The sequence below is a fragment of the Procambarus clarkii genome, chromosome 54 (genome assembly GCF_040958095.1).
Source record: "Procambarus clarkii isolate CNS0578487 chromosome 54, FALCON_Pclarkii_2.0, whole genome shotgun sequence".
NCBI classification, from domain to species: domain Eukaryota; kingdom Metazoa; phylum Arthropoda; class Malacostraca; order Decapoda; family Cambaridae; genus Procambarus; species Procambarus clarkii.
Genome location: NC_091203.1, coordinates 21,518,031 through 21,538,456, shown reverse-complemented (window position 1 = coordinate 21,538,456; position 20,426 = coordinate 21,518,031).

The window sequence follows — 20,426 nt, the reverse complement described above, 5'->3', positions numbered from 1 at the left end:
CAGCACTGTACCTCTAATACAGCACTGTACCTCTAATACAGCACTGTACCTCTAATACAGCACTGTACCTCTAATACAGCACTGTACCTCTAATACAGCACTGTACCTCTGCTGCAGCACTGTACCTCTAATACAGCACTGTACCTCTAATACAGCACTGTACCTCTAATACAGCACTGTACCTCTGCTGCAGCACTGTACCTCTAATACAGCACTGTACCTCTAATACAGCACTGTACCTCTAATACAGCACTGTACCTCTGCTGCATCACTGTACCTCTAATACAGCACTGTACCTCTGCTGCAGCACTGTACCTCTAATACAGCACTGTACCTCTGATACAGCACTGAACCTCTAATACAGCACTGTACCTCTAATACAGCACTGTACCTCTAATACAGCACTGTACCTCTGCTACAACACTGTACCTCTAATACAGCACTGTACCTCTAATACAGCACTGTACCAGCCATACAGGCAAATATTGCCACAAAGTGGTCATGTAGTTCCAAATGCAACTTTAAAATCTGTATCAAAATTGGTAAAATTTGGAACATGTTCAATAACTGCGATGCTCAGGCAAAATACCAATCTGTATTTTGCTGTATGATTTTGTTGCATGATTGTATCATGATACAAACTATTCTGACTCGGATTATATTGTCCGACAATGGGGCCATGTTTTGTAGGGGTCAATGTATGGCAGGAGATGGTGAGGATGGTGAAGAGCAGGGGATGGTGAAGAGCAGGGGATGGTGAAGAGCAGGGGATGGTGAAGAGTTGGGGATGGTGAAGAGCAGGGTATGGTGAAGAGCAGGGGATGGTGAAGAGCAGGGGATGGTGAAGAGCAGGGGATGGTGAGGAGCAGGGGATGGTGAAGAGTTGGGGATGGTGAAGAGCAGGGTATGGTGAAGAGCAGGGGATGGTGAAGAGCAGGGGATGGTGAAGAGTTGGGGATGGTGAAGAGCAGGGGATGGTGAGGAGCAGGGGATGGTGAAGAGCAGGGGATGGTGAGGAGCAGGGGATGGTGAAGAGCAGGGGATGGTGAAGAGCAGGGGATGGTGAAGAGCAGGGGATGGTGAAGAGCAGGGGATGGTGAAGAGCAGGGGATGGTGAGGAGCAGGGGATGGTGAGGAGCAGGGGATGGTGAAGAGCAGGGGATGGTGAAGAGCAGGGGATGGTGAAGAGCAGGGGATGGTGAAGAGCAGGGGATGGTGAAGAGCAGGGGATGGTGAAGAGCAGGGGATGGTGAAGAGTTGGGGATGGTGAGGAGCAGGGGATGGTGAAGGGCAGGGTATGGTGAGGAGCAGGGGATGGTGAAGAGCAGGGGATGGTGAAGAGTTGGGGATGGTGAAGAGCAGGGGATGGTGAAGAGCAGGGGATGGTGAAGAGCAGGGGATGGTGAAGAGCAGGGGATGGTGAAGAGCAGGGGATGGTGAAGAGCAGGGGATGGTGAAGAGCAGGGGATGGTGAAGAGCAGGGGATGGTGAGGGGCAGGGGATGGTGAAGAGCAGGGGATGGTGAAGAGCAGGGGATGGTGAGGAGCAGGGGATGGTGAAGAGCAGGGGATGGTGAAGAGCAGGGGATGGTGAAGAGCAGGGGATGGTGAGGAGCAGGGGATGGTGAAGAGCAGGGGATGGTGAAGAGCAGGGGATGGTGAGGAGCAGGGGATGGTGAAGAGCAGGAGATGGTGAAGAACAGGGGATGGTGAAGAGCAGGGGATGGTGAGGAGCAGGGGATGGTGAAGAGCAGGGGATGGTGAAGAGCAGGGGATGGTGAAGAGCAGGGGATGGTGAAGAGCAGAGGATGGTGAGGAGTTGGGGATGGTGAAGAGCAGGGGATGGTGAAGAGCAGAGGATGGTGAGGAGCAGGGGATGGTGAAGAGCAGGGGATGGTGAAGAACAGGGGATGGTGAAGAGCAGGGGATGGTGAGGAGCAGGGGATGGTGAAGAGCAGGGGATGGTGAAGAGCAGGGGACGGTGAAGAGCAGGGGATGGTGAAGAGCAGGGGATGGTGAAGAGCAGAGGATGGTGAGGAGTTGGGGATGGTGAAGAGCAGGGGATGGTGAAGAGCAGGGGATGGTGAAGAGCAGGGGATGGTGAGGAGTTGGGGATGGTGAGGAGTTGGGGATGGTGAAGAGCAGGGGATGGTGAAGAGCAGGGGATGGTGAGGAGCAGGGGATGGTGAGGAGTTGGGGATGGTGAGGAGTTGGGGATGGTGAAGAGCAGGGGATGGTGAAGAGCAGGGGATGGTGAGGAGTTGGGGATAGTGAAGAGCAGGGGATGGTGAGGAGTTGGGGATGGTGAGGAGTTGGGGATGGTGAGGAGCAGGGGATGGTGAAGGGCAGGGGATGGTGAAGAGCAGGGGATGGTGAGGAGCAGGGGATGGTGAGGAGCAGGGGATGGTGAAGAGTTGGGGATGGTGAAGAGCAGGGGATGGTGAAGAGCAGGGGATGGTCAAGAGCAGGGGATGGTGAGGAGCAGGGGATGGTGAAGGGCAGGGGATGGTGAAGAGCAGGGGATGGTGAGGAGCAGGGGATGGTGAAGAGCAGGGGATGGTGAGGAGCAGGGGATGGTGAAGGGCAGGGGATGGTGAGGAGCAGGGTATAGTGTCCAGCAGGGTATAGTGTCCAGCAGGTATAGTGTCCAGCAGGTATAGTGTCCAGCAGGTATAGTGTCCAGCAGGGTATAGTGTCCAGCAGGTATAGTGTCCAGCAGGTATAGTGACCAGCAGGGTATAGTGTCCAGCAGGTATAGTGTCCAGCAGGTATAGTGTCCAGCAGGTATAGTGCCCAGCAGGGTATAGTGTCCAGCAGGGTATAATGTCCAGCAGGGTATAGTGTCCAGCTGGTATAGTGTCCAGCAGGTATAGTGACCAGCAGGGTATAGTGTCCAGCAGGTATAGTGTCCAACAGGTATAGTGTCCAGCAGGTATAGTGTCCAGCAGGGTATAGTGTCCAGCAGGTATAGTGTCCAGCAGGTATAGTGTCCAGCAGGTATAGTGTCCAGCAGGGTATAGTGTCCAGCAGGTATAGTGTCCAGCAGGGTATAGTGTCCAGCAGGGTATAGTGTCCAGCAGGGTATAGTGTCCAGCAGGTATAGTGTCCAGCAGGTATAGTGTCCAGCAGGGTATAGTGTCCAGCAGGTATAGTGTCCAGCAGGGTATAGTGTCCAGCAGGGTATAGTGTCCAGCAGGTATAGTGTCCAGCAGGGTATAGTGTCCAGCAGGGTATAGTGTCCAGCAGGTATAGTGTCCAGCAGGGTATAGTGTCCAGCAGGTATAGTGTCCAGCAGGGTATAGTGTCCAGCAGGTATAGTGTCCAGCAGGGTATAGTGTCCAGCAGGTATAGTGTCCAGGCAGGGTATAGTGTCCAGCAGGTATAGTTGTCCAGCAGGGTATAGTGTCCAGCAGGTATAGTGTCCAGCAGGGTATAGTGTCCAGCAGGTATAGTGTCCAGCAGGGTATAGTGTCCAGCATGGTATAGTGTCCAGCAGGTATAGTGTCCAGCAGGGTATAGTGTCCAGCAGGGTATAGTGTCCAGCAGGTATAGTGTCCAGCAGGGTATAGTGTCCAGCAGGTATAGTGTCCAGCAGGGTATAGTGTCCAGCAGGTATAGTGTCCAGCAGGGTATAGTGTCCAGCAGGTATAGTGTCCAGCAGGGTATAGTGTCCAGCAGAGTATAGTGTCCAGCAGGTATAGTGTCCAGCAGGGTATAGTGTCCAGCAGGTATAGTGTCCAGCAGGTATAGTGTCCAGCAGGGTATAGTGTCCAGCAGGGTATAGTGTCCAGCAGGTATAGTGTCCAGCAGGGTATAGTGTCCAGCAGGGTATAGTGTCCAGCAGGTATAGTGTCCAGCAGGGTATAGTGTCCAGCAGGGTATAGTGTCCAGCTGGTATAGTGTCCAGCAGGTATAGTGACCAGCAGGGTATAGTGTCCAGCAGGTATAGTGTCCAACAGGTATAGTGTCCAGCAGGTATAGTGTCCAGCAGGGTATAGTGTCCAGCAGGTATAGTGTCCAGCAGGTATAGTGTCCAGCAGGTATAGTGTCCAGCAGGGTATAGTGTCCAGCAGGTATAGTGTCCAGCAGGGTATAGTGTCCAGCAGGTATAGTGTCCAGCAGGGTATAGTGTCCAGCAGGTATAGTGTCCAGCAGGGTATAGTGTCCAGCAGGTATAGTGTCCAGCAGGGTATAGTGTCCAGCAGGGTATAGTGTCCAGCAGGGTATAGTGTCCAGCAGGGTATAGTGTCCAGCAGGTATAGTGTCCAGCAGGGTATAGTGTCCAGCAGGTATAGTGTCCAGCAGGTATAGTGTCCAGCAGGTATAGTGTCCAGCAGGGTATAGTGTCCAGCAGGTATAGTGTCCAGCAGGGTATAGTGTCCAGCAGGTATAGTGTCCAGCAGGGTATAGTGTCCAGCAGGTATAGTGTCCAGCAGGGTATAGTGTCCAGCAGGTATAGTGTCCAGCAGGGTATAGTGTCCAGCAGGGTATAGTGTCCAGCAGGTATAGTGTCCAGCAGGGTATAGTGTCCAGCAGGGTATAGTGTCCAGCAGGTATAGTGTCCAGCAGGGTATAGTGTCCAGCAGGTATAGTGTCCAGCAGGGTATAGTGTCCAGCAGGTATAGTGTCCAGCAGGGTATAGTGTCCAGCAGGTATAGTGTCCAGCAGGGTATAGTGTCCAGCAGAGTATAGTGTCCAGCAGGTATAGTGTCCAGCAGGGTATAGTGTCCAGCAGGTATAGTGTCCAGCAGGTATAGTGTCCAGCAGGGTATAGTGTCCAGCAGGGTATAGTGTCCAGCAGGTATAGTGTCCAGCAGGGTATAGTGTCCAGCAGGGTATAGTGTCCAGCAGGTATAGTGTCCAGCAGGGTATAGTGTCCAGCAGGGTATAGTGTCCAGCAGGGTATAGTGTCCAGCAGGTATAGTGTCCAGCAGGTATAGTGTCCAGCAGGTATAGTGTCCAGCAGGGTATAGTGTCCAGCAGGGTATAGTGTCTAGCAGGTATAGTGTCCAGCAGGTATAGTGTCCAGCAGGTATAGTGTCCAGCAGGGTATAGTGTCCAGCAGGGTATAGTGTCCAGCAGGGTATAGTGTCCAGCAGGTATAGTGTCCAGCAGGGTATAGTGCCCAGCAGGTATAGTGTCCAGCAGGTATAGTGTCCAGCAGGGTATAGTGTCCAGCAGGTATAGTGTCCAGCAGGTATAGTGTCCAGCAGGTATAGTGTCCAGCAGTTATAGTGTCCAGCAGGGTATAGTGTCCAGCAGGGTATAGTGTCCAGCAGGGTATAGTGTCCAGCAGGTATAGTGTCCAGCAGGGTATAGTGCCCAGCAGGTATAGTGTCCAGCAGGTATAGTGTCCAGCAGGGTATAGTGTCCAGCAGGTATAATGTCCAGCAGGGTATAGTGTCCAGCAGGTATAGTGTCCAGCAGGTATAGTGTCCAGCAGGTATAGTGTCCAGCAGGTATAGTGTCCAGCAGGTATAGTGTCCAGCAGGGTATAGTGTCCAGCAGGTATAATGTCCAGCAGGTATAGTATCCACCAGGGTATAGTGTCCACCAGGGTATAGTGTCCAGCAGGTATAGTGTCCAGCAGGTATAGTGTCCAGCAGGGTATAGTGTCCAGCAGGTAGAGTGTCCAGCAGGGTATAGTGTCCAGCAGGTATAGTGTCCAGCAGGTATAGTGTCCAGCAGGTATAGTGTCCAGCAGGTATAGTGTCCAGCAGGGTATAGTGTCCAGCAGGGTATAGTGTCCAGCAGGTATAGTGTCCAGCAGGTATAGTGTCCAGCAGGGTATAGTGTCCAGCAGGTATAGTGTCCAGCAGGGTATAGTGTCCAGCAGGTATAGTGTCCAGCAGGGTATAGTGTCCAGCAGGTATAGTGTCCAGCAGGGTATAGTGTCCAGCAGGTATAGTGTCCAGCAGGCTGGTATACCCCAGTATACTATTCTCCCAGGTATACTCTAGTCCCTGACTCTATATACATGCTAAATTATGTGTTAATTTCAAACATCAAAAATTCATTAATTATTTATACATTTCGGTAATAATCATTAATTATTCCTAATTCTATGTATAACATGTATATGAATTATCAGTATTTTTGGTGCTAATTGATGTATGAGAGTATATATGTGTTGTATATGTGTATACATCACATGTGTTGTATACACATATGTATACAGCACATGTGTTGTATATGTGTATGCATCACATGTGTTGTATACACATATGTATACAGCACATGTGTTGTATATGTGTATACAGCACATGTGTTGCATACACATATGTATACAGCACATGTGTTGTATATGTATGAGTGTATGTATATATGAATACTGCCCAACCTGTCCTGATAATAAACCGTCGCATTTTGACGTATATTCTAAGGCCAAAAACTATCGTACTAGAAAATGAAAGCGGCTGGCGAAAGTGACATACTGTCTCGTTTTCTGTTTTAGGTCCTCTGGTAGGTTAGGATAAGGTCACTTTAGTACCACATTTTCTGGACGTTGTGGGATCTTAGGAGGACGGCCAGCCGGCGAGAGCAAATGTGTAGTGTGGCACTTGTTTACAAGGACCAGAGCTATTAACCATATCTTGAGGTCTTGAGATGATTTCGGGGGCTTTAGTGTCCCCGCGGCCCGGTCCTCGACCAGGCCTCCACCCCCAGGAAGCAGCCCGTGACAGCTGACTAACACCCAGGTACCTATTTTACTGCTAGGTAACAGGGGCATAGGGTGAAAGAAACTCTGCCCATTGTTTCTCGCCAGCGCCGGAGATCGAACCCAGGACCACAGGATCACAAGTGCAGTGTGCTGTCCGCTCGGCCGACCGGCTCCCGTCATTATATCCTCTATATATATTATATATAATACATATTATATCCTCATTATATCCCACCATCATTATAAATAACAAATAGTATAAAATCCAATGGATATAATTACCCCAGGGGGTGAACATATGCATCAGGTGCTGGCAGTAGAAGCCACCAATTTATTTGGTATTTTATAATACAAAATGCAGTAATTACAGTGAAGCAAAGTAATTGCCCATTAGTAAGGTTAATGTGGAGGTGCTGGCTTGCTGCTGGCATGGTTATCTTTAGGTTATCTTAAGGGGCAGTGGGTTATCTTGAGGTTATCTTAAGGGGCAGTGGGTTATCTTTAGGTTATCTTAAGGGGCAGTGAGTTATCTTTAGGTTATCTTAAGAGGCAGTGGGTTATCTTTAGGTTATCTTAAGGGGCAGTGAGTTATCTTTAGGTTATCTTAAGGGGCAGTGGGTTATCTTTAGGTTATCTTAAGGGGCAGTGGGTTATCTTGAGGTTGTCTTGAGGTTATCTTGAGATAATTTCGGGGCTTAGCGTCCCCGCGGCCCGGTCCTCGACCAGGCTTCCATTTTGTTACACACCCCCAGGAAGCAGCCCGCAGCAGCTGTCTATCTCCCAGGTACCTATTTACTGCTAGGTGAACAGATGCATCAGGGTGAAAGAAATTCTGCCCATTTGAGTCCACCTCCACCGGATATCGAATCCGGAACCTTAGGACTACGAATCGCAAGCGCTGTCCACTCAGCTGTCAGGCGCCTATATGAGGGGTAAAATGAGGTGCAGTCACACACAAAGGGTCCAGAGTTCGAGTCCCCTACAGCCCAGGTGTATGGAACTGACAAGGGGGGTTGGGGGGCCAAGCCGGGCCTGCTTACTGGTCCTATGTGTATGTCCATGCCCCCAGTGACAACCCAGAGAGGCTTCCATGCCCCCAGTGACAACCCAGAGAGCCTTCCATGCCCCCAGTGACAACCCAGAGAGCCTTCCATGCCCCCAGAGAGGCTTCCATGCCCCCCAGAGAGGCTTCCATGCCCTCAGAGAGGCTTCCATGCCCCCAGAGAGGCTTCCATGCCCTCAGAGAGGCTTCCATGCCCCCAGAGAGGCTTCCATGCCCCCCAGAGAGGCTTCCATGCCCCCAGAGAGGCTTCCATGCCCACAGAGAGGCTTCCATGCCCCCAGTGACAACCCAGAGTGGCTTCCATGCCCCCAGTGACATCCCAGAGTGGCTTCCATGCCCCCAGTGACAACCCAGAGTGGCTTCCATGCCCCCAGTGACAACCCAGAGTGGCTTCCATGCCCCCAGTGACAACCCAGAGTGGCTTCCATGCCCCCAGTGACAACCCAGAGTGGCTTCCATGCCCCCAGTGACATCCCAGAGTGGCTTCCATGCCCCCAGTGACAACCCAGAGTGGCTTCCATGCCCCCAGTAACAACCCAGAGAGCCTTCCATGCCCCCAGTGACAACCCAGAGAGGCTTCCATGCCCCCAGTGACAACCCAGAGAGGCTTCCATGCCCCCCAGTAACAACCCAGAGAGGCTTCCATGCCCCAAGTAACAACCCAGAGAGGCTTCCATGCCCCCAGTAACAACACAGAGAGGCTTTCATGCCCCAAGTAACAACCCAGAGAGGCTTCCATGCCCCAAGTAACAACCCAGAGAGGCTTCCATGCCCCCAGTAACAACCCAGAGAGGTTTCCATGCCCCCAGTGACAACCCAGAGAGGCTTCCATGCCCCCAGTGACAACCCAGAGTGGCTTCCATGCCCCAAGTAACAACCCAGAGAGGCTTCCATGCCCCAAGTAACAACCCAGAAAGGCTTCCATGCCCCAAGTAACAACCCAGAGAGGCTTCCATGCCCCAAGTAACAACCCAGAGAGGCTTCCATGCCCCAAGTAGCAACCTAGAGGCTTCCATGCCCCCAGTAACAACCCAGAGAGGCTTCTATGCCCCCAGTAACAACCCAGGGAACCAGTCAACCATTGATGGTAAACTAACCATGGCATCAATCTCCTCCAAACTCTCACTCTCTCTAGAACTTGGCACTATGAAGGCACTGAACCCTCTAATTTAGTGTATTGCATTGCACGATTTATGCCTGCAATGTTATACAATGCATCGTTGGCAGTTGGAGGTGATTGTGCCTCCTACCACTTCGTTATCGAGCTGGACTTGAACAATCACCCCAACATCGGCTACCTTATAGCTTTGATCCTAAATATATTACAACGGAACTGATATTTACAGGGAATCAGACCCCCCAAAAGCTTCCATGACTAGCGTTAGTTGTGGGGTAGTTAGAGGGAATATATGCTGGAAACCCTACTGCAAATGTAGAAACCATTGAACGTGAATATCTGTTCTGGTAATACAACCCGTTCTCGCAAATTCGTATAGTCAATATTGACTTATTAAATAAGTGCATAGGTGACGTACTAAACCTAATAGATACCCTTAAAAAGCTTCATAGAAAACACCGACCTTATCTAACCTTGTTAGTATGTTAAGATAAGCATCTTATTGCTTCGTAATTACAATTGTTACTTAACCTATACCTATAATAGGTTAAGTAACAATTGTAATTACGAAGCAATAAGATGCTTATCTTAAGATACTAACAAGGTTAGGTAAGGTCGGTGTTTTCTATGAAGCTTTTTAAGGGTATCTATTATGTTTAGTATGTCACCTATGCACTTATTTAATTAGTCAATATTGAATTTACGAATTTGCGAGAACGGGTTGGATAATATACATAGTCAGTATACATATACAATAATGCTAGTATGCATGCAGTGTGTGGCTGGGCTCTGGAAGGAGACCAATTGTAGTGTAAATGATGCAAGAATTTTTACACTATAGAGTTTATGTTTACTTGTAAATGTTTATTGCTAATGTAAATGTTTGAGAACATTTAGGTTCTAGACTGAACAGAAAACGTTCTCAAAGTAATGAGAAAAATCAAGTCTTTGTTTGCTTTCATAATGACTTTTTAACAAACACAAAAGATTCGGAAAATTTGTTAAAAGATGAAACTAACCCATGTTTTATTGTGTAGGGTATTGTATTGGGTATTGGGTATTGTATTGGGTATTGGGTATTGTATTGGGTAGATAATATCCTCTATAATACTTTACTCAATACCCTCTACAATACCCTCAATGTCTCTCAATATTATTCTCAACTTTATATTTTCTTCTCTCACTCCACACTGGAAAGGAAAAGTTTTTATTAAAAATTACTAATCAAAATATATATTTTTAGCACTAGAAAAAGAAATAACGAATAATATTTATCTTTCAGAATAAATTATGTAAACCCATCCGACTTTGAGATTATAAATTCAATAAGTAGTTTTTTTTTGCATTTTTGTCCTGTGTGTAATGGTCTGAAAATTATTGTAAAGTGACAAAAAATAGTCTCATTAAATTTATCAAAATTAAAATTGTTGTTTAATCTAATTAATGTTCGTTCAATTGCATATAGATAAAGATTTATATAATATACATCACAGGCTGTCATTATATGACAATATACATCATCATATGATAATGAAAAAGTTTTACATCCTCATCAATATTTCCATGTTTCATCTAACTATTAAACCCATTAATTGGAATGATTAAATCAGAAAGCTAGACTCTAATATATGAACCAACAGTTCCTTACCCACTGTAAATCAAAGTGAACTAACTAACAAGAGAACACGACCGAGCACCACCTCCATATTGTTCCGGAATTAGACTGAGTTTGGCTGTAACTTAAACATTTAACCAGAACACCAAAAATTATTACACAACCAAGAGGAATACTGAATTAAGCTGCCATGGTTATGAAGAACCGGCTGGAGTTGTGATGAAGAGCCAGCTGACTGGTGAGATAGCAGGTGAGGCTCTGAGATGTAATCTAATTCCAAGGATCTATACAGTAGCCGAGCTCATTAGCTTGGAGCTCCGCCTCTCCCTCTTTCAAGGCTGACCAATGACTCCTTCCCTCAAAACATGGCATTTGCAGCCACTCAATGCCTCCCTATATTATATATACCTTATTTACACAATAGGGGAAACTCTGTCATCTCTCAGACAACATCAACAATTAAGCCACTATAAACATATCCAATGAAATCCTTGGATAAAACTGTAATGTAAATCTAATGATGTATTATCCATTACTGCCTCTCTCTCTTGTTAGGTTGAGGCTTGGGAATGGTAAATGGGGGTATGGGAGAGGGAGGGAAGGTGGAAAGGGAGGTGAAAGAGGGAAGGGGGAAAGGAACAGAGGTGAAAGGAGATACAAGCTGTCTTAATCTCTTCCATCCTGATGCTTATTTTTAAACCTTTATCTTCCTCTACTCTGTGAAGCTGGGATATGAAGACATGGAGCTGGGACAGGAGGATAAGGGGCTAGGGGTATGAGGATAAGGAGCTGGGATTTAAGGACAAGATGATGGGATATGAAGACATGGAGCTGGGATATGAGGATAAGGTGCTAGGGATATGAGGATAAGGAGCTGGGATTTAAGGACAAGATGATGGGATATGGAGACATGGAGCTGGGATATAAGTATAAGGGGCTAGGGATATGAGGATAAGGAGCTGGGATTTAAGGAAAAGAAGCTGGGATATGAAGTCATGGAGCTGGGACATGAGGAATGGAAGGAATAACAAGTGGTCCAAGTGGTCCAAGTGGTCCAAGTGGATCTTCCATTTGGACCACTTGGACCAAATGGAAGATACATAATAATTTACACCCGGTAAATATTAGAGGGGCTGGTCCCAAACCTGCACACATAAATAACATCACATGAGACCAGAAGGCATGGCAGGATGTGCAGAATACCCCCGTTGAAAAGCGGAGGTGCAACAGGTACTCTGAGAGAGAACTATCAACATCAGAGACCCGAGACTGTTCAACACGCTTCCACTACACATAAGGGACATAACTGGCTGACCCCTCACAGTGTTCAAGAGAGAACTATCAACATCATAGACCCGAGACTGTTCAACACGCTTCCACTACACATAAGGGACATAACTGGCCGACCCCCCACAGTGTTCAAGAGAGAACTATCAACATCAGAGGCCCGAGACTGTTCAACACGCTTCCACTACACATAAGGGACATAACTGGCCGACCCCTCACAGTGTTCAAGAGAGAACTATCAACATCAGAGGCCCGAGACTGTTCAACACGCTTCCACTACACATAAGGGACAAAACTGGCCGACCCCTCACAGTGTTCAAGAGAGAACTATCAACATCAGAATCCCGAGACTGTTCAACACGCTTCCACTACACATAAGGGACATAACTGGCCGACCCCTCACAGTGTTCAAAAGAGAACTATCAACATCAGAGGCCCGAGACTGTTCAACACGCTTCCACTACACATAAGGGACATAACTGGCCGACCCCTCACAGTGTTCAAGAGAGAACTTGATTAACACCTCCAAAGAATACCTGATCAACCAGTCTGTGACTCATAGGTCAGGCTGCGAGCAGCCGCGTCCAAGAGCCTGGTTGACCAGTCCAGTAACCAGGAGGTCTGGTCGTTGACCGGGCCGCTGGGCAGTGAGGCCCGAAATCATGTAATGTACCTCCCCCCCCCCCCCCGCCCCCATATAACGTACCGCAAGATAAATTACAACATATTCACTAGCTAATTAAGAAAGCCAAAACTCTACGGTAACAGGTACCACGATTTCACTACAAAAGCCGATTTTTACAAGAATAGAAAATAGAAGCAAATTAGAAAATTGACGATTAGGAGGAGGCCGGTGGGGGGGGGGGAGGAGGCTAATGAGTAATATGATGTGTGGGAAACATATAAAAATATACTTATTGTCCACGCAAATAATTACTCACCACCAACGTGAGTAATCAGTGAATATGTGCCAAGCCATTTTAAGACTATATAGCACTGGGAAGGCGGTCAGGATAAGGATTTGGGATGGGACGGAGGGAAGGAATGGTGCCCAACCACTTGTGGACGGTCGGGGATTGAACGCCGACCTGCATGAAGCGAGACCCCTCGCTCTACCGTCCAGCCCAAGTGCTTGGGCGAATACAGCGAAAAATACAAAATTTCTTTGAGATTTTCTCTTTCTGCATTACCATACTTGATAAAAAAACAATTATAATTTTCTTGGAATATCTCAATTAGGGTTAAATCCTGAGGAGATTGTATTAGACCCACCTTGTGCTTGCGGGGGTTGAGCTCTGGCTCACTGGTCCCGCCTCTCAACTGTCAATCAACTAGTAAAAATCAACTGTGGAAAGATATCATTGACTCCAAGCTCAGCACCTCATGCGCTGATATATCAACAAGTTCAGCGCCTCATGCGCTGATATATCAACAAGTTCAGCACCTCATGCGCTGATATATCAACAAACTCAGCGCCTCATGCGCTGATATGTCAACCAGCTCAGCTCCTCATGCGCTGATATATCAACAAGCTCAGCACCTCATGCGCTGATATATCAACAAACAGTTAATAATTCATCCTTCACACACTCCTTAATCACCTTCGATAGGTAAACAATTCATTCAGTTTAATAGAGAACAGAAAAATTATCCAATTATCTATACAATTGGTCTGAACCATCCGTGTGTCTCTGGCCTCGTCTGATGCTTCCTGTTTGACGTATTGAGTTGAATTATCGTGCAACAGAAGCTCGTTAGATAGTTACAATAGAGGGCTAATTAGCACTTCAAGGATTAAATTAGTAAACTGTTTCAGCTGAACCTTTACTTTGGCTGAAGATTTGTAATTGTTTCGGCGCTTGAAGTAGCGAGAGTAAGTCTGCTCTGAGCTGTATTCACCTAGTTGTGCTTGCGGGGGTTGAGCTCTGCTCTTTCGGCCCGCCTCTCAACTGTCAATCAACTGTAACTAATTACTAACTAATTTGTATTAACACACACACAGGAAGCAGCTCCGTAACAGCTGTCTAACTCCCAGGTACCTATTTACTGCTAGGTAACAGGCGCATCAGGGTGAAAGAAACTTTGCCCACTTGTTTCTGCCTGGTCTGCGAATCGAACCCGGGCCACAGAATTACGAGCCCTGCGTGATGTCTACTCAGCTACCAGACCCCCTTAGTTAGGTTTTGTGTATATGTGTGTGTGTGTGTGTGTGTGTGTGTGTGTGTGTGTGTGTGTGTGTGTGTATGTGTGTACACGACGCTAACAGCTACCTACACCAAGTTTGCGTGACCGAGCTCGCGCTCCCGAGCCCCGTCTTCCCAACAGTTCAATTCCCGTCTTCTTGATGCCCACAGCAGCTCATCAATGTGCTCCAGGAACCACCAACAGTCATCACTAACACCAATTATCTTCCTCAACTTCGCGTCATCAGAAAACATTATCCAGAGGAGTCTTGTTCCTCAACTGTGTCCTCAGTATATTAGAAATTGCAAGAGTTCTTGCAATGATCATGTTCCGAACGGTATTGCAAAGTTTTATCATAGTTTCTACCTCTATAAGCCAGTCACTCCTGGCCACAGGTACTGACCACCTCTGGTAACGCCCTTTGAGACCATTCTGTGGGGGGGTTAAACCTTTAATGACTCTGCAATTAATGCCTCGGTATCTCTAATGATTAACTACCCAATTTGTTGGGGTATACACGTACCCTAAGTGGTTAGTGTTATATTGCTCACTACGTTAATGATATACCCGATAGACCAGTTAGGGCAGTTAATTCGTATATATACACATATATATATATATATATATGTAACCGCAAACTCACACCCCAGAATGCATGTATGCCTGGGGACCATTTAGGCTTGTTTGCATATTATATATATATGTATATATATATATATATATATATATATATATATATATATATATATATATATACATATATATATATATATATATATATATATATATATATATATATATATATTTATATATATATATATATATTTATGGTCATATTTAATAATATATATATATATATATATATATATATATATATATATATATATATATATATATATATATATATATATATATATATATATATATATATATATATATATATATATATATTATTAAATATGACCGAACAAGTAAGATTAATAATTCTAACACGAATTTTCTCGATCTTTCGTACGTTTCTTTTCACTGTTGGTGGTAATTCAAAAATCAATTCTCCAAAATTCATTTTTATTTCTAGTCTGACGTGACACTTGAGCGCGTTTCGTAAAACTTATTACATTTTCAAAGACTTTAGTTTACACATACACAACTGAATAGAACTTACACATCTTCGATTTGTTTATATCTACATTTGAGTGAGGTGGATGGGGTGAGGTGGTATTAATAGGGTATTAAATTCATAAACACAAGACAGAACACGAAACAATGGGTATTGAGTGATTGTAGAAAGCCTATTGGTCCATATTTCTTGATGCTTCTATATTAGAGCGGAGTCTTGAGGTGGGTAGAATATAGTTGTGCATTAATTGGCTGTTGATTGCTGGTGTTGACTTCTTAATGTGTAGTGCCTCGCAGACGTCAAGCCGCCTGCTATCGCTGTATCTATCGATGATTTCTGTGTTGTTTACTAGGATTTCTCTGGCGATGGTTTGGTTGTGGGAAGAGATTATATGTTCCTTAATGGAGCCCTGTTGCTTATGCATCGTTAAACGCCTAGAAAGAGATGTTGTTGTCTTGCCTATATACTGGGTTTTTTGGAGCTTACAGTCCCCAAGAGGGCATTTGAAGGCATAGACGATGTTGGTCTCTTTTAAAGCGTTCTGTTTTGTGTCTGGAGAGTTTCTCATGAGTAGGCTGGCCGTTTTTCTGGTTTTATAGTAAATCGTCAGTTGTATCCTCTGATTTTTGTCTGTAGGGATAACGTTTCTATTAACAATATCTTTCAGGACCCTTTCCTCCGTTTTATGAGCTGTGGAAAAGAAGTTCCTGTAAAATAGTCTAATAGGGGGTATAGGTGTTGTGTTAGTTGTCTCTTCAGAGGTTGCATGGCGTTTCACTTTCCTTCTTATGATGTCTTCGACGAAACCATTGGAGAAGCCGTTGTTGACTAGGACCTGCCTTACCCTATAGAGTTCTTCGTCGACTTGCTTCCATTCTGAGCTGTGGCTGAGAGCACGGTCGACATATGCGTTAACAACACTCCTCTTGTACCTGTCTGGGCAGTCGCTGTTGGCATTTAGGCACATTCCTATGTTCGTTTCCTTAGTGTAGACTGCAGTGTGGAAACCTCCGCTCTTTTCCATGACTGTTACATCTAGAAAGGGCAGCTTCCCATCCTTTTCCATCTCATAAGTGAAACGCAGCACGGAACTCTGCTCAAATGCCTCCTTCAGCTCCTGCAGATGTCTGACATCAGGTACCTGTGTAAAAATGTCGTCAACATACCTGCAGTATATGGCCGGTTTCAAGTTCATGTCGACTAAGACTTTTTGCTCGATGGTACCCATGTAGAAGTTTGCAAACAGGACACCTAGGGGAGAACCCATGGCGACCCCATCTACTTGCTTATACATGTGCCCATCCGGGCTCAAGAAGGGTGCCTCTTTAGTACAAGCCTGGAGTAGTATCCTTAGACTGTTTTCTGGTATGTCAAGAGGAGTACAGGCCGGATCACGGTACACTCTGTCGGCTATCATCCCGATTGTCTCGTCCACTGGTACGTCCAAGCACGGGACGGTCCTCCGGTCCTCGACCAGGCCTCCACCCCCCAGGAAGCAGCTCGTGACTCCTGACTAACACCCAGGTACCTATTTTACTGCTAGGTAACAGGGGCATAGGGTGAAAGAATCTCTGCCCATTGTTTCTCGCCGGCGCCTGGGATCGAACCCGGGACCACAGGATTACAAGTCCAGCGTGCTGTCCGCTCGGCCGACCGGCTCCAACTAAACAAAACTGCTGGACGTGGTATATAAATACAAGGAAATACAAATTAAATAAAATATCATTACACACAGAAATCATAAGAGCGTGATGCGTCAAATGAACAAATCCACAAGAGCCTCGACTAGGATTCGAACCTCCGTCCAGGAATAAGGCCGCGTCTGGGATGCTCTCGGACGTAGGTTCGAATCCTCGTCACGGCCCTTGTGGATTTGTTCATTAAAATATCATACTATGCGTCACTCTCGCCCCAAAATATATCCCAGTTCCATATTATCAGTTAGAAAAACAAATGTCTCTATATCTGTAAAAGAGGATGTCTGTCAGTCCAAAACTGGAGGCCGGATGCTTGCGGCTTGTCTCAAAAATCTTCGAAGATGACACATGTGGGGTATGGGAGGATCATAGGCCAGTCCGGGAAGTCCCAAGTCCCATTTCTTACGAAGTCTATATTAATATTATGTAATATTACATTTTCTGAGGCTGATGGAGAGGGAGGGAGAGAGAGAGAGAGAAGAAGGGGAAGGGAGAGATGGGGGGGGGGTTAAAGAGAAATAAAAGAGGAGATGAAGAGGGAGAGAGAGAGAAAAGTGAAAGGGAAAGCGAATGGAAGGAGAGAGAGGAAAGAAGAGGATGATGGAGAAGCAGAAGGGTTCTTGTTGTTGTTATAGATCCAGATTCTTTCCTCAATCTTTGACGGCTTTGGTTACATTTATTAAACAGTTTACAAGCATGAAAACTTGCCAATCAACTGTTGTTATTGTTATAAACAGCCTCCTGGTGCTTCGGAGCTCATTAACTGTTTAATAATTGTAGACAAAGCCGCCAAAGATTGAGAAAAGATGGACAGGTTCGTTAGTGCTTGCGTAACTGCTTCGTGAATCTGGCTCCAGGTTCGTAAGTGCTTGCGTAACCGCTTCGTGAATTTGACCCCAGGAAACTAAAGAAAATTTTCCCTGACGAGAAGACAGTACTCAGGTGTATAGAGAGAGATTAACAAGGAAAAGAAAATGGAACACCTAGATCTATCTTGAGGTTATCTTGAGATGATTTCGGGGCTTAGCGTCCCCGCGGCCCAGTCCTCGATCAGGCCTCCTTTTTATTACACACCCCCAGGAAGCAGCCCGTAGCAGCTGTCTAACTCCCAGGTACCTATCTACTGCTAGGTGAACAGGTGCATCAAGGATGAAAGAAACTCTGCCCATCTGTTTCCGCCGGGAATCGAATCCCGGTCTACAGGACTACGTATCCAGCATGCAGGCAACTCAGCTACCAAGCCCCCTGTGTATGATTCATCCTGTGCTAACTATACAACCTCTTTAAAAAGTAGAAAAGTGGTATTAAACTCCACGGTAATATCAACACCACTTTCAGCGTCAATCACTCTCCAAAGCTACTGTTTAATAATTTTCCAGGTTCAGATCAATGTCCCTGAGGGCAGAATCTCTCTTATTCTCATAATTCTCACATTTCTCTCCAGTGAGCCCTTTATCTCTCTCTCTCTCTCTCTAAGCTCGATAGATGATCCCTGAGATCAGGGAAGCACAGTGGGCCTTAAGCCACTTCAATAATTTGTTTGCCAACTCCCACTTTGTAAACAAAAATGATTATCTTTCTCCAGTTTTAATCCAGGATCTTCACTAACTCATCACTGGGTTTCACTGCCAGCCTCGGCCTGATGTGTATACATGTATACTTCCATACACATGTGTGTACGAGTGTATTAACTGAGCCTGGATATCCCTTGAATATCCTGAAATACTCACACTACACTTCACACAGCCTCGGCCTGATGTGTATACATGTATACTTCCATACACATGTGTGTACGAGTGTACTAACTGAGCCTGGATATCCCTGGAATATATCCTGAAATACTCACACCACATTTCCCTACTCAATCGTGCAGATCTATGCCATTCGCTCTCTATATAAAAGCTGCCGCTTCATTGAGTTCACAATGCCTCCACCAAGTTAGCTTGGCAATAATATTTTGGGTGTAAAATATTTGAGAATAAATTCCATTTTCATCTCACCAGCACACCCATATTACTTAGAATTTATGTACATGGCCTCAACTGAGTGGCCATTCAAATGTTAAACCATTTTACTGTGTTTATGGAGGATGGAATGTTAGAATTTCTCTCTATCACTCTCTTTCTCTCTCTTTCTCTCTCTCTCTCTCTCTCTCTCTCTCTCTCTCTCTCTCTCTCTCTCTCTCTCTCTCTCTCTCTCTTTCGTTATGTAAAGTTTCCTAAATCTCTCTAAAGACTTGCCTCTCTTTCTTCTGCTCTTTATCTCTCTACTGGTATGTATTCCTGGTATGTATTCCTGGTATGTATTCCTGGCATGAATTCCCACCATGATTTCTGCCTTGGAGTCCAATTATGAATTCGTATCATTATGCGTTACATGGTATTCGCACCATGTAGCGCATACATATTGGCACAAAAGCACGAATGCGCTACATTCATGAAAATAAATTATGTATTCTGTGTATATGTACAATGTATTCCTTGCGAGTGTTCTTCCCATATATACATATGTATATATGGGAAGGTATATATGGGTATATATCCCCATATATACCTATCAGGTATTCTTATAATTAGCATCGTGTATTCCATCCTTGACATTCATCTATATATTCCTACAATGTACATGGCTACTATGTATACCTATCATACATACCTATCATCTATTCCCCACCATGTATTCTACCAGCTAAAGAGTTACTCTACTGTTGCTGCAATTTTTTGCAACGCATTGATATTTATTTCAAAATCTAATGTCCAGGCGTTTAATGGACGCATATATATATATTTTGAGAGCTACTGAGATATGATCCATTTCTTTTTTATCAAACCAAAGCAATTATATAATGGGAATATATGTTTTTTGAGTGTTTTGGAAACTCGAAATAAGCATTTTTTGAATGGTATTTATGCATGTGACGGTCTGAATGTCTGTGGGATTAATATCAATTATGCGTAAAAATTACTAGGCAGATTTGAGTGGAAATTAAACTGTTGTTTCTGGTATTATATATGAAGGGGGTTATTTAGATTTTTTGGGGGGGTTTAAAAGCAGCAGAGGCGAGGAACAATAGGTAGAACAATAGGAACAATAGAATATTCTTCCTATAGAACAATAGGAACAATAACCAGTTTATTGCTGGTTCTCTCATTAGCTATTGTTCGAAATTAGAGAACATTTGGAATTCGAAGGTTTTTTTTGTAAGTTGGATTTCAAATTAGAAATGGTTTGTAAGTAAAAAATCTTAGAAGATAATAACCTTCGCGAATATGCTAATTAGCTAAATATATCATGGTTAGTTTTCTTGAGATGATTTCGGGGCTTTAGTGTCCCCGCGGCCCGGTCCTCGACCAGGTCTCCACCCCCAGGAAGCAGCCCGTGACAGCTGACTAACACCCAGGTACCTATTTTACTGCTAGGTAACAGGGGCATAGGATGAAACAAACTCTGCCCATTGTTTCTCGCCGGCGCCCGAGATCGAACCCGGGACCACAGGATCACAAGTACAGCGTGCTGTCCGCTCGGCCGACCGGCTCCCAGGTGGTTAAGCTTAGTGTTAAGCTGAAGTCTATCAACACCTTCAAATTTATATATGTCACGATAATGTGATTTCTGTGTAATTATTTATAACAATAAAAATAGTGGCAACAAGTATCGAATTCGCGGAACTATCGCTTACAACT